This window comes from Rana temporaria, chromosome 6 (genome assembly GCF_905171775.1).
Source record: "Rana temporaria chromosome 6, aRanTem1.1, whole genome shotgun sequence".
NCBI lineage: Eukaryota > Metazoa > Chordata > Amphibia > Anura > Ranidae > Rana > Rana temporaria.
In genome coordinates, this window is record NC_053494.1 from 51,795,122 (window position 1) to 51,808,548 (window position 13,427).

The window sequence follows — 13,427 nt, forward strand, 5'->3', positions numbered from 1 at the left end:
GCTCTACATGTTTCGCTCTAATCGAGCTTCATCAGGAGCTGTACAGGTAATGCTGAAAGTAATAAATACAATTGCTAAAGGATGGGTGAATATGAATATACATCAGTAAATATATATAAATGCATTGAGATAATTAAATAGACCATCATAACTATGGTATATAGTAATATAATTATTAATGGCAGAATCAATAAGTGTACACGTTTAGATACTGAATTACAATACAGATAAAAATATTGACAAAAGTCATTATTTAATACTGAGCAACACTCACCACTTTGGGCCAATTTTAATCCACACAAATAATAAAAGCCAAAGAGATTTGTTTGTAAGTCTCTATAATCACATATAGCCATAGCTTGCCACAGAAACCGTGTTTACTGAAACTGCCCACTAATCAGACATTGGGCTATAGTATATAGGAACGAAATCTAGAATAAAATACAAAATATATAACAAGTAAGTAATGAAATATTATTTGCGTGGATTAAAATTGGCCCAAAGTGGTGAGTGTTGCTCAGTATTAAATATTGACTTTTGTCAATATTTTTATCTGTATTGTAATTCAGTATCTAAACGTGTACACTTATTGATTCTGCCATTATTAATTGTATTACTATATACCATGGATATGATGGTCTATTTAATTATCTCAATGCATTTATATATATTTATTGATGTATATTCATGTAGGCTTCATCTCAGATACCAGCTATCAGATACCAGCTATTCCAACCACCCACCATATTTTTATTGATACCATGGTATGTGGTTTTAAAATTGTGTTATTAAACAAACTTTTTATGGGAGTTCGTTTTCAGCTGCTTTTCTTTTTTCAATAATTTTTTGTTGATTTTTAATTACACTATTTTTAATTACACTATTATACACTGCTCAAAAAAATTTAAGGAACACTTTTAAATCAGAACTCCTGGGATATTGATCTGGTCAGTTAAGTAGCAAAGGGGGAGGGGTGTATACAGAGGGGGTTGTTAACCACTTAAGCAGAATGGCACGGCTGGGCACAAGCACGTAAAGGTACGTTCTATTTAAGTGCCCAGCCGTGGGTCGCGGGCGAGCGGCCGCGACCCGGTCCGAAAGCTCCGTGACCGTGGCCGCGGGACCCACGGACCTGATTGTCGCTGGAGTCCCGCGATCGCTCGCCGGAGCTGAAGAATGGGGAGAGCTGTGTGTAAACACAGCTTCCCCGTTCTTCACTGTGGCGCTGTCATTGATCCTGTGTTCCCTGTTATAGGGAAACACAATCAATGACATCACATGTCCAGCCCTGTCCCCCCTACAGTTAGAAACACAGATAACCCCTTCAGCGCCCCCTAGTGGTTAACTCCCAAATTGCAATTGTCATTTTCACAGTAAACAATGCATTTTAATGCATTTTTTGCTGTAAAAATGACAATGGTCCCAAAAATGTGTCAAAATTGTCCGACGTGTCCGCCATAATGTCGCAGTCACAAAATAAATCGATGATCGACGCCATTAGTAGTAAAAAAAAAAATTAATAAAAATGCAATAAAACTATCCCCTATTTTGTAAACGCTATAAAATTTTGCGCAAACCAATCAATAAACGCTTATTGCGATTTTTTTTACAAAAATAGGTAGAATAATACGTATCGGCCTAAACTGAGGGAAAAAAAATGTTTATATATTTTTGGGGGATATTTGTTATAGCAAAAAGTAAAAAATATTGATTTTTTTTCAAAATTGTTGCTCTATTTTTGTTTATAGCGCAAAAAATAAAAACTGCAGAGGTGATCAAATACCACCAAAAGAAAGTTCTATTTGTGGGAAAAAAAGGACGCCAATTTTATTTGGGAGCCACTTCGCACGACCGCGCAATTGTCAGTTAAAGCAACGCAGTGCCGAATCGCAAAAACTGGCCGGGTCCTTTACCTGCCTAAAGGTCCGGGTCTTAAGTGGTTAATCAGTTTCAGCTGCTTTGCTGTTACAACAATGAGACAACCTCCAAAACAGGATTTTTTTTTCAGGTGGAGGTGTCTGACATTTTTTTCCCTACTCATCTTTTTTGACTGTTTTGCATTTGGCTAGGGACAGTGTCACTACTGGTAGCACAAGGCGAAACTTGGATCCTATAAAGGTTGCACAGGCAGTTCAACTCCTCCAGGATAGCACATCAATACGTGTCATTGCCAGAAGGTTTGCCTTGTCTCCCAGCACAGTCTCAAGACAGAGCATGGAGGAGATTGCAGGAGACAGGCAGTCACTCTAAGGCCTCGTACACACGATAGGTTAACCAGAGGACAACGGTCTGATGGTCGAAACCGATCGTGTGTGGGCCCCATAGGTTATTTATCCATAGGTTAAAAAAAAAGCCAACTTGATGTAAATTTAACCTATGGATTCCTAACCAAAAGGTCAAAACCGATCGTTAGTAGGCACAACCATCGGTTAAAAATCCATGCATGCTCAGAATCAAGTCGACGCATGCCCATGGCGGCAATACCTGGTCACGTGTATACCCACGCCATCCCCGGCGCCTGTGGAGGTATCAGAAGTGGAGGGAGTACATGCCGCAGCTGGGAAAGCTGAGCGAGCGGGACCCCAAGACCCCAAAAATCTGACACGTCTGCAGCACTTTTTAATGTAAGAGGCCATCTGGCTATCTTTTTTATGTTCAATTTTTAAATAAAACAATATCACGCTATGGGCACCTTTTGTTTTCTGTTTCTGTCTGCTTTCCGGTTATGAGGCAACAATCCCAGATCCAGTCTTTTCCATTACATGTGCAGGCACAATCCTGCTAAAGCTTTGTGTGACTATCTTTTTTAGTAAAGTAGTCATATCCTTGTGGTAAGCGCAATATTTATTTTGAGCACTTTGGGTGAAGATGTTATATTCTTCTTGGTGAAGGAACACAGTATTACTTTGGAACAAGATTGTATGCAGAATATTTGAAGAAATCCTGCTGAATTTGCACTCCACATTCATATTGGGACTTTTTTATTCATTAGTCACTAACGGACTAATTAATTCACTAGGTGGCACATCATTGCTATCTCACAATTATCTGTATGCTATATATTTGTTTTAAGCACAGGATTTGCTAATTTATGGTAGTTATATGTACTAATTAGAGCGCCCTCCATATCACTATCTATTCACTATTCACAGTATTTTATACTGCTTAGAGGAGCAGCTGTCTAAATATATTTTGCTTTATACAGGTTCTATATACACATTTTATATTTTATAATTAATTGGTTTTGGCACGAAATTTTCACTTTTTCACTATTTTCCATTGAACACCAGAATTGGCAGGTCCGCCACTGGTGCCCCAGATGAGAGCAGGTTCACCCTGAGCATATGTGACAGACGTGAAAGGGTCTGGAGAATCCGCGGAGAACCTTATGCTACCCGTAATATCGTTCAGCATGACCGGTTTGCTGGTGGGTCAGTGAAGGTCTGGGGAGGCATATCCATGGAGGGACGCACAGATATCTACAGGCTACACAATGGCACCCTGACTGCCATTAGGTATCGGGATGAAATCCTTGGACCCATTGTCAGACCCTATGCTGGTGCAGTTTCTGGGTTTCTCCTGGTCCATGAAAATGCCCGGCCTCATGTGCCGAGAGCATGCAGCCAGTTCCTGGAGGATGAAGAAATTGATACCATTGAATGGCCCCCACGCTCACCTGACCTGCCGCCAGGTTGCACCTCAGTCTATTCAGGAGCTCAGTGATGCTCTGGGAGGAAATACCCCAGGACACCATCCGTCATCTCATTTGGAGCATGCCCTGATGCTGTCAGGAATGCATACAAGCACTTGGGGGCCATACAAACTACTAAGAACCATTTTGAGGTGTTGCAATGAAATTTCAGCAAAATGGACTAGCTTTCTGCATAATTTTTTCACTTAGATTTTTGGGGTGTCTTTGAATTCAGCCCTCTGTAGGTGGATAATTTTTATTTCCATCAAATTATGTGCCATCCTTTCATTCCTAACACAGCCCAGTATGAGATTTTTCCCCATTGAGATCTAAAAGGTTTTCAAAGTGTTCCCTTAATTTTTTTGAGCAGTGTATATATATATATATATATATATATATATATATATATATATATATATATATATATATATATATATATATATATATATTGCATCTTGGTATATACTTTATTTTTTTGAGTGTGGTTTGCAGGACTCCAGACCTTAAGGATTGTTGAACAGACATAGAAATAAGAAGTTTTCATAAGCCAATGTTGCTGTAGCTGTATTAATGGTGCAGGTTATCAAAGTGGGGAACAGAGTACCCCGATTTAGAAGGCGCTGTTGTTCAGAGTCCGTCCTCTAGTTCGGCTCATCCCCTGGAAGGAACACCACTGACCTGAATAGGCCATAAGATGAAACACAAGCTGAACCAAAAACAGGATGTACACTAATGCTATCCACAGGATATTTACATTTCAGGCGAGGCCCTTTTTTAAGTCACAAGAATGAGGCAGAATTGAGGAAATAAATAGAGGGCCGGGGGGACCAATTCATCTCTTAAAGGCACTCTGCCCTTTTGTTTGGTTTATGTGGTGCGCTTTCTGAAAATCACAGATTTTTGGTTGATGCATATATTACGGATAGTGGTTGTTTTTATATAAAACTGGACTGTTGTTACAAGATACGCTTGGTGTTAAAAAAAAAAAAAAAAGAAAGAAGACGTTTTTTGCTTTTTAACAAATATGAGCAAACATTTAATTCTATCCGAGGTGTTATGTTGGTAGTATGAGAAAAAAGAGGTGACTTTTGGGTATTCAAAGCCCCAGTATGAAATTATATGTGTGTTACTACCTCTGCACTGTGTGTGACTGAAAGTGTCAAGTACTAAAGAAACAAGTGCTAAAGTGCTTTTTATTACTGTGTCCCTTGCAGGACACCACAATTGAATTTAAACTAGTGACAAGTATTAAAATATTGTGTGTGTAAGATCCCCTAATCTAAAAAAAATATAGATTAATTAGCAGGGTTACCTTTACTTGACGTTGTATGGGGGTCCTAACCCCTAAATTACAATGAAAAAATTGTATGTATGTGCACTTGTGTGTGTAAAAATATGCAGTGTGCTATCCAGAAATTTTATATGAAAAACGTGTGAACGTCTAAAGCAAAAACAAAAACGATAAAAAATAAATAGGTATTAAAAAACATATAAAACAATAACATAATTTATAACATTTGGTGCTCAAAAACAACTCAAAGTGACTGATGCTCTTCAAAATGACAAGTGCTCTTCAGAGGGAATGTTTGTTCCTGTCCCTTTAATTCAGAAACAGTATGAGTGCTGGTGATATTATCCATGCTCCTATTTCAAACGCACTCATACCCCTCCCAAGGGTGTTGCGCAGTCACAGTATTTGCCACTGTGTAGCACTCAGCAGATATGTAATGTTCCACTACGATCCTCCAAGTTTAGTATGTGTGGAAGAAAGTGATGCCCATAGTGTGATACCGTTTGTACTCACATTTAGTAGATAATAAGCAAGCAAATAGAAAACAAACAGGCGCCGTGACAAATAAGCAATAACGGCTCTGACCGGAAGTTATGCAAGAACGTTCAGTATCTCTTCTTTACGTGTTTCGTCATTGAAGATGCCATCTGGAGCATCCATCTTGCTACACTTCCCATCTTTTTATAGCGTGAAGTGTCCCAATATGGTCCGGTCATGTGACCGCGGCCATTTTTGGTAAGATTTGGAGACCAAAGCCTTATTCCTTAATTTATAGTGGTAATACTGTGCTCTAAATATTGTTTATATATGTAACCCCAGTTTACACATTGTTGTTACGTGATGTTTAATATCATCCGTTACCCTATACATGTACATACTTAATGCCGTTCTGTGTGCCACCTGAAAAAAAGTGGGCTGGACTGGCAATGGTATAGGCACTAACCGGAATAAGCCAAATCGTATCATAGGTGTCACCTCATGCTATGAATGCCATAAAAACCCACGTAGAAAACGCCTGCACTTATCAAAATTGAAAATAAAATAAAACTTGGTAAAATTATACCTTATTATTGCCAAAGGAATACTTATTATAAAAAAATATTTTATATATATATATATATATATATATATATATATATATATATATATATATATATATATATATATATATATATATATATATATATATAACAAATAACTTTAATTAGATGCCCGTAATTAGTAAATCTCTAATTAATAGGATAAAGAATTAAAAATATATATACCCCAAAAATATATATATATATATGCATGTGCATCCCCCAATGTTTATTAACCAGATGTAAGAGACCTTAAATAAGTAAACAATGGGTATAAATGGCATATCTCATCCAATGTATATATTCATAAAAAATATGTAAATGTTTTAATATATGTGTAAAATCATTGGAATAACATAAAATGGGGAGAGACACATTGCAAAATACAGATATGCAGATGAAGAGAAAAGAATGTAAGAAATGATAAAAATGGCTCCAGGATATGCAGACTTTTTTTTTTGTTGAAAAGCCTATGGCGTGTGAACACACCCAAAAAACTCCACCCGTTGCAGAAAAAATGTGCACAAAAACGTGCAGACGGGTGCAACGTCAAGTGGTCCTCCGTTGAAAAAGGACCCAAACCCTGATCCCCGGGACTGAGATACTGTGGTCCGAGCAACCAAAGCTGACACGGACCCAACTTCCTTGGAGGGGCTGCCGAAACAGAACCCTCCCAGTACTAAGTGGGGCTCCCCTGAAGGGAGACCCCATGAGAGCAGACGGACTAAGCCAGAAGGCCATGTCCACCCACTCCCAAGACGTTCAGGGCTGGCCCGAGGACCGGCACCCTACTAATCACACAGTGAACAAATAACGTGCACAAACGAAAAAAGACAAAAACGTGACAAACATAGGCAATAAATTAAATAAAGTGGGGGAAAGGGATAGTGGAGAGGAGAGTGAAAGAAGTGGTCATTGTGTTATACAATGACCAGGCCCTCCGGCCAGGAATAAAAAATTCCTCCGGTCCCAGCCAAAAGCCCGGCCCAGAAGGCAGGTGCTAAAAAAAGCGTGTTATTGGTGCAGTGACCGTGGTACCAGTCAAATCAAAGTGACCCTCACTCACAGTGATTCTTCCGGCACCCCTGGACTGCCACTCCAGGGGCACATGCACCATAGGCTTTTCCGTTCCAAATCCAACCCCCCGACCGGCCAGTGCAGCCCTCCACCCCGTAAGATAGAGAGCCCTTCAAGGTTTTCTTAGGGAGAACTGCTGCTCCAGTTAGCAGCCTCCACCAATACTAGCCCTTCCAGACCCCCCGTCAATCCAGCGGATTTGCATGGCCCTACCCCGTCTCATCCCAGGACAGTACCAGCTCTTCCTACCAGATCGTTGACAGGGATAGCACTTACACCAGCCAGTCAGAAGGCCAGACTAGAACTCTGCAAAAAGACCAGACCAAGCGCAGTCACCCATCCTCACCAGGAGCACCCTTCCAGATGGCTCAGACTCAGCCATAGGCCGGCCCCCAGTATCTGTCGGGCAGCACGGTGTAGTCCCTGCTAAAACCATCCTTCCAGGTACAATGACGTCATTGGATTGCATCCACCCTCCCCATGTAGGAGGTGCTTCAGCGCTCCTCTGACAACTGATAACAGATACTACACTTGATCTTAGCCAAAAGGCTGAGAAGCTCCAGGATATGTAGACTGTGTTTAAAAAGGTATATATCATGCAGTGGGTACCTGTGAAATACCTCAGATCAGAAAGAATTACTCTATATTTATCCATATGCTTTTACCGAGAGAGAGCTTTATGGATATAGGTTGCTTTCTCGAATAGATAAATAAACCAATATTCCTATATTAAAATATTTAAAAATCTAGATCTAAAAGTATATATGATGTATGTTCCATATAAATAAAAGGAGGTGTTGTATAAAAAAATCTATTGTTAACCCTTACTGCCTGGTTATGTAAAAACATAGGTGTGACACATCCTGTGCTCTACTATGGCACCAGTCACAGGATAAAAATTTAAAGTTTAAAAGTTGGTGAGAAAGCAGTTCAAATCTACATCAATATTTAAGCCCGCTGGTTGGAGAGTATCTACCTGGAAAATACATTTAGTTTTGTTTCGTAAAACTGTTATTCTCTTATTCTCTCCCCTCCAATGCCCTTTTATTTTATCTATGGCATAGAAGACCATGCATGATGGGTCTCTCCTATGATAGTCTCTAAAGTGCCTCGAGACACTGTGTTTGTTGAAACCATTTTTTATGTTCTCAAATTCTGATAAAAAGCTGCCTTGTGGTTCTGCCCACATATTGCTTGTGGCATGGGCATTCTATAATATAGGTTACATGGGTGCCGTTGCAGGTTATTAATGCTCTAATTTTATATTCAATCCCATTTGTTGCAGAGGTGTAACTTGTTTTCTTCTTATTAGCCTTCTTGCTTACATTTACATGGAAGACATTTTCCACATTTATCGAATCCCTTTAGATCTTTAAATATTTTTATGTGTTTTGGTGGGTCTAGAGCATTATGCACTAGTCTATTTTTCAAAGACGGTGCTTTTCTGTAGATGAAGGTAGGTCTAGATGTCTAGATTTTAGGACTCTTTCAGATGGCAGAATTGGCCAGTGTTTTTTATAACACCTTCTAGAGATTTATACTGCTTGTTGTAGCCTGTGAGGAAAGCCATATCTATATGTTAATTTTTCTTCTTTTTCTTACATTCTGCTTTTCCTTCTATCATCATATCTCTATTTATTGACTTAACCTTAACTTTTAAAGTTAGCAATTCTTTTTTCTTGTATCCCTTTTCCACAAACCTTTTTATTATTGTGTTTGCTTGTGCTTCATAATCCTCTTGGTTGCTACAGTTTCTATATAAATGCATGCGTTGACCCTTAGGGATATTTCCAATCCACTATGGATGATGATAACTCTTGTTTGGGATGTATCCGTTTCTATCTGTGATCTTGAAGAACGTTCTGGTGTTTAGGTGTCCATTATTTTTATATACCTGTAGGTCTAAATAGTCAATGTTCTGCCTACTCCAATTGCCTGTGAAGGTGATTCCATAGATGTTTTGGTTTATTTCATTGAAGAATGTCTGTAAGTCTTCACTTACCCTCCATATTATAACAATGTCGTCTATGTACCTTCGATAGAATTTTAGGTTTTCTCTGGACACTATGGGGCAGATCCACAAAGATCTGCCCCGGCGCATCGTATCTGAGATACGCTACGCTGCCGTACCTTACCTGGCTTTGGCTCGAATCCATAACGATTTTGCGCCGTAAGTTACGTGGCGTAGTGTATTTCAAGCGGCGTAACGGCGCGGAATTCAAATGCGGCGTGTAGGGGGGCGTGTTTCATTTAAATGAAGCGCATCCCCGCGCCGAACGAACGGCGCATGCTCTGTTCCTAGATTTCCCGCCGTGCATTGCGCTAAATGATGTCGCAAGGACGTCATTGTTTTGACGTGGACGCAAATTACGTCCATCCCGATTCACGGACGACTTACGCAAACGAAAAAAAAAATTCAAATTAAACGTGGGAACGACGGCCATACTTAACATAGCAGGTATAACTATATGCCACAAAATAGCAGCTTTAACTAAACGCCGGAAAAAGCCGACTAGAGACGACGTAAAACAATGCGACGGCCGCTCATACGTTCGTGGATCATCGGAAATAGCTAATTTGCATACTCGACGCGGAAAACGATGTGAATGCCACCCAGCGGATGCCGAAGAATTGCATCTTAGATACAAAGACATACGCCTGTCGGATCTAACCCAGATGCCGTTGTTTCTTGTTTTGAGGATTCAAAACAAAGATACGACGCGGGAAATTTGAAAGTACGCCGGCATATCAGTAGATACGCCGGCGTATTCGCTTTGTGAATCTGCCCCTAAATATTTGTTCTTCTTCCCATCGGTTTAAAAACAGATTTGCTACACTGGGCGCACATTTTGCCCCCATGCCTACTCCATTTGTATGGGTGTAGTATTCCCCTATTGCCAGAAGTAGTTATGTCTCATAGCCAATCTTAATCCTTCTAAAATGTATTTGATTTGTACTTCTTTTATGTCAGTCTGCCTGTACAATGCCCATTCCACACTACTAATTCCAACTTCTTGTATGATGTTGGTATATAGCGAATTTACGTCTATTATTACCAAAATATCCTCTTCCTGTATATCAAGGTTTCCGAGTTCTGAAATCAATTGCCTACCGTCCTTCAAATATGATTTTCCCTCTGATACCGTTGGCTGTAAGTACCCATCAATGTATGCTCCCAGCCGGGAGAAAAGTGAGTATATCCCACTTATTATAGATCTCCCTAAGGGATTTTGTGGGATTTTCTTGTGAACTTTCGGAACAAAATAAATAACCAGTGTTTTTGCCGCTTTGGGGATCAAATATCTGGCTTCTTTCTTTGTCAGAATTCTTCTTTCTTCTCCTCATTTTATGAAGGTTTTAATTTTTTTTTCACATTCTATTCTTGGATTTCCTTTAAGTTTTTTTTGTATGTGTCTTTGGTCTTCAGTAGATTATTCATTTCTATTTCATAATCGCTTTTGTTTAGAATGACTAAATCTCCTCCCTTATCAGCCGGGCGGATAATTATTTCTTTCTTTTTTTCAATTTCTTTTATTGTCTTCCAAATATTGCTTCCTTTTGATTTGTTCATTTTCAATTTCTTTATGTCTTCTTCTACCATTTCCTTAAAAACGTCTAAAATTTCATTATGTTGTATTTTCGGGTTAAAAATACAGGGCCAGATCCACAAAAGAGATACGACGGAGTAACTGCTGTTACTCCATCGTATCCCTTGTCCTAACTTTGGAACTGATCCACAGAAGCAGTTTTCCAAAGTTAGGCAGAAGATCCGGCATGTGTAATTGAATTACACTGCCGAATCTTAGGATGCAGTACCGCATCCGCCGCTGGGGGCATTTCGAGTCGAAATGCCGCTTCTAGTATGCAAATTAGCACTTAGGGCGATCCACAAAGCTTTTCAGCTTCGTTTTTTCGCCGTAAGTTTTAGTTTGCAAGTGTAAAACTAGGGCTGGTGTTACAAAGTGTAAACTAGTAACACCATGTAAAAGCCCATTCAAGCGACGGCATTTGGTATGCATTCCCGAGGGAGAACTCCACGGCAATTTGTAAAAACAAAACCGGCATGGGTTCCCCCCCAGGAGCATACCAGGCCCTTAGGTCTGGTATGGGTTGTAAGGAGACCCCCCTACGCCGAAAAATCGACGTAGGGGGTCCCCCTACAATCCATACCAGACCCTTATCCAAAGCACGCTACCCGGCCGGCCAAGAATGGGAGTGGGGACGAGCGAGCGCCCCCCCTCCTGAGCCGTGCCAGGCCGCATGCCCTCAACATGGGGGGGTTGGGTGCTCTGGGGCAGGGGGGCGCACTGCGGGCCCCCCCACGCCAGAGCACCCTGTCCCCATGTTGATGAGGACAGGACCTCTTCCCGACAACCCTTGTCGTTGGTTGTCGGGGTCTGCGGGCGGGGGCTTATCGGAATCTGGGAGTCCCCTCAAATAAGGGGGCCCCCAGATACCGGCCCCCCACCCTAAGTGAATGGATATGGGGTACATCGTACCCCTACCCATTCACCTGGAGGCAAAAAGTTAAAGTTATTAAACACACAACACAAGGGTTTTTAAAATATTTTATTAGTCTGCTCCGGAGGCCCCCCCTGTCTTCTTTATTAGCTCTAATACCAGGGGGGGCTTCTTTCTTCTTCCACTCTCCGGGGGTCTTCTTCCACTCTCCGGGGGGGTTTCTTCTTCCGCTCTCCAGGGGGGGTCTTCTTCCGCTCTCCGGGGGTCTTCTTCTATCTCCGCCGCTCTCCGCTGTTGACTCGGCGAACCCCGGTTCTTCTGCAGCTGTCCGGTGCCTTCTCCTTCAGCGCTGGCTGCCTGCTATCTTCGTGTGTTAGCTCAATTACTAGCAGGCAGCCATCGCGGTCTTCTGTGACGTCAGGTTCTTCTCTTCTGTTCTTCTCCCCTCTTCCGATGTTGACTCGTCGCCTCTTGTCACTGCAATGATGGAAGCGCGCCTTGCATCCCATTTATATAGGCATCACCGTCCCATCATGCTCCGGTAGGTACCCACGTGGTGATGCCTATATAAATGGGATGCAAGGCGCGCTTCCATCATTGCAGTGACAAGAGGCGACGAGTCAACATCGGAAGAGGGGAGAAGAACAGAAGAGAAGAACCTGACGTCACAGAAGACCGCGATGGCTGCCTGCTAGTAATTGAGCTAACACACGAAGATAGCAGGCAGCCAGCGCTGAAGGAGAAGGCACCGGACAGCTGCAGAAGAACCGGGGTTCGCCGAGTCAACAGCGGAGAGCGGCGGAGATAGAAGAAGACCCCCGGAGAGCGGAAGAAGACCCCCCCCGGAGAGCGGAAGAAGAAACCCCCCCCGGAGAGTGGAAGAAGACCCCCAGAGAGTGGAAGAAGAAGCCCCCCCTGGTATTAGAGCTAATAAAGAAGACAGGGGGGGCCTCCGGAGCAGACTAATAAAATATTTTAAAAACCCTTGTGTTGTGTGTTTAATAACTTTAACTTTTTGCCTCCAGGTGAATGGGTAGGGGTACGATGTACCCCATATCCATTCACTTAGGGTGGGGGGCCGGTATCTGGGGGCCCCCTTATTTGAGGGGACTCCCAGATTCCGATAAGCCCCCGCCCGCAGACCCCGACAACCAACGACAAGGGTTGTCGGGAAGAGGTCCTGTCCTCATCAACATGGGGACAGGGTGCTCTGGGGTGGGGGGGCCCGCAGTGCGCCCCCCTGCCCCAGAGCACCCAACCCCCCCATGTTGAGGGCATGCGGCCTGGCACGGCTCAGGAGGGGGGGGCGCTCGCTCGTCCCCACTCCCATTCCTGGCTGGCCGGGTAGCGTGCTTTGGATACGGGTCTGGTATGGATTGTAGGGGGACCCCCTACGTCGATTTTTCGGCGTAGGGGGGGTCTCCTTACAACCCATACCAGACCTAAGGGCCTGGTATGCTCCTGGGGGGGGAACCCATGCCGTTTTTTATTTGAAAATTGGCATGGAGTTCTCCCTCAGGAATGCATGCCGAGCGACGCTGTCAAATTTTTTTTTTTTCCCGACGCAACTTTTTTAAGCCGGCGCGATCCACAAAACTCGGCGTAACGTAACTTCGCGCATGCGCAGTACGGCCGGCGCGGGAGCGCGCCTCATTTAAATGGGACTCGCCCCATTTAAATGGGACTCGCCCCATTTGAATAGGAACGCCTTGCGCCGGCCGGATTTAAGTTACACAGCCTGAAATTTCTACGTAAGTGCTTTGTGGATCGGGCACTTAGGTAGAAATTTTAAGGCAGTGTAACTTAAATGGGATTTTTTAAGTTGCGC

General features: G+C 42.4%; 1 pseudogene; it reads right to left on the reverse strand.

The window, feature by feature from the left end:
* Nucleotides 1-7,595: 7,595 nt before the first annotated feature.
* On the reverse strand, nt 7,596-7,699 carry LOC120944536 (annotated as a pseudogene).
* Nucleotides 7,700-13,427: the final 5,728 nt, after the last annotated feature.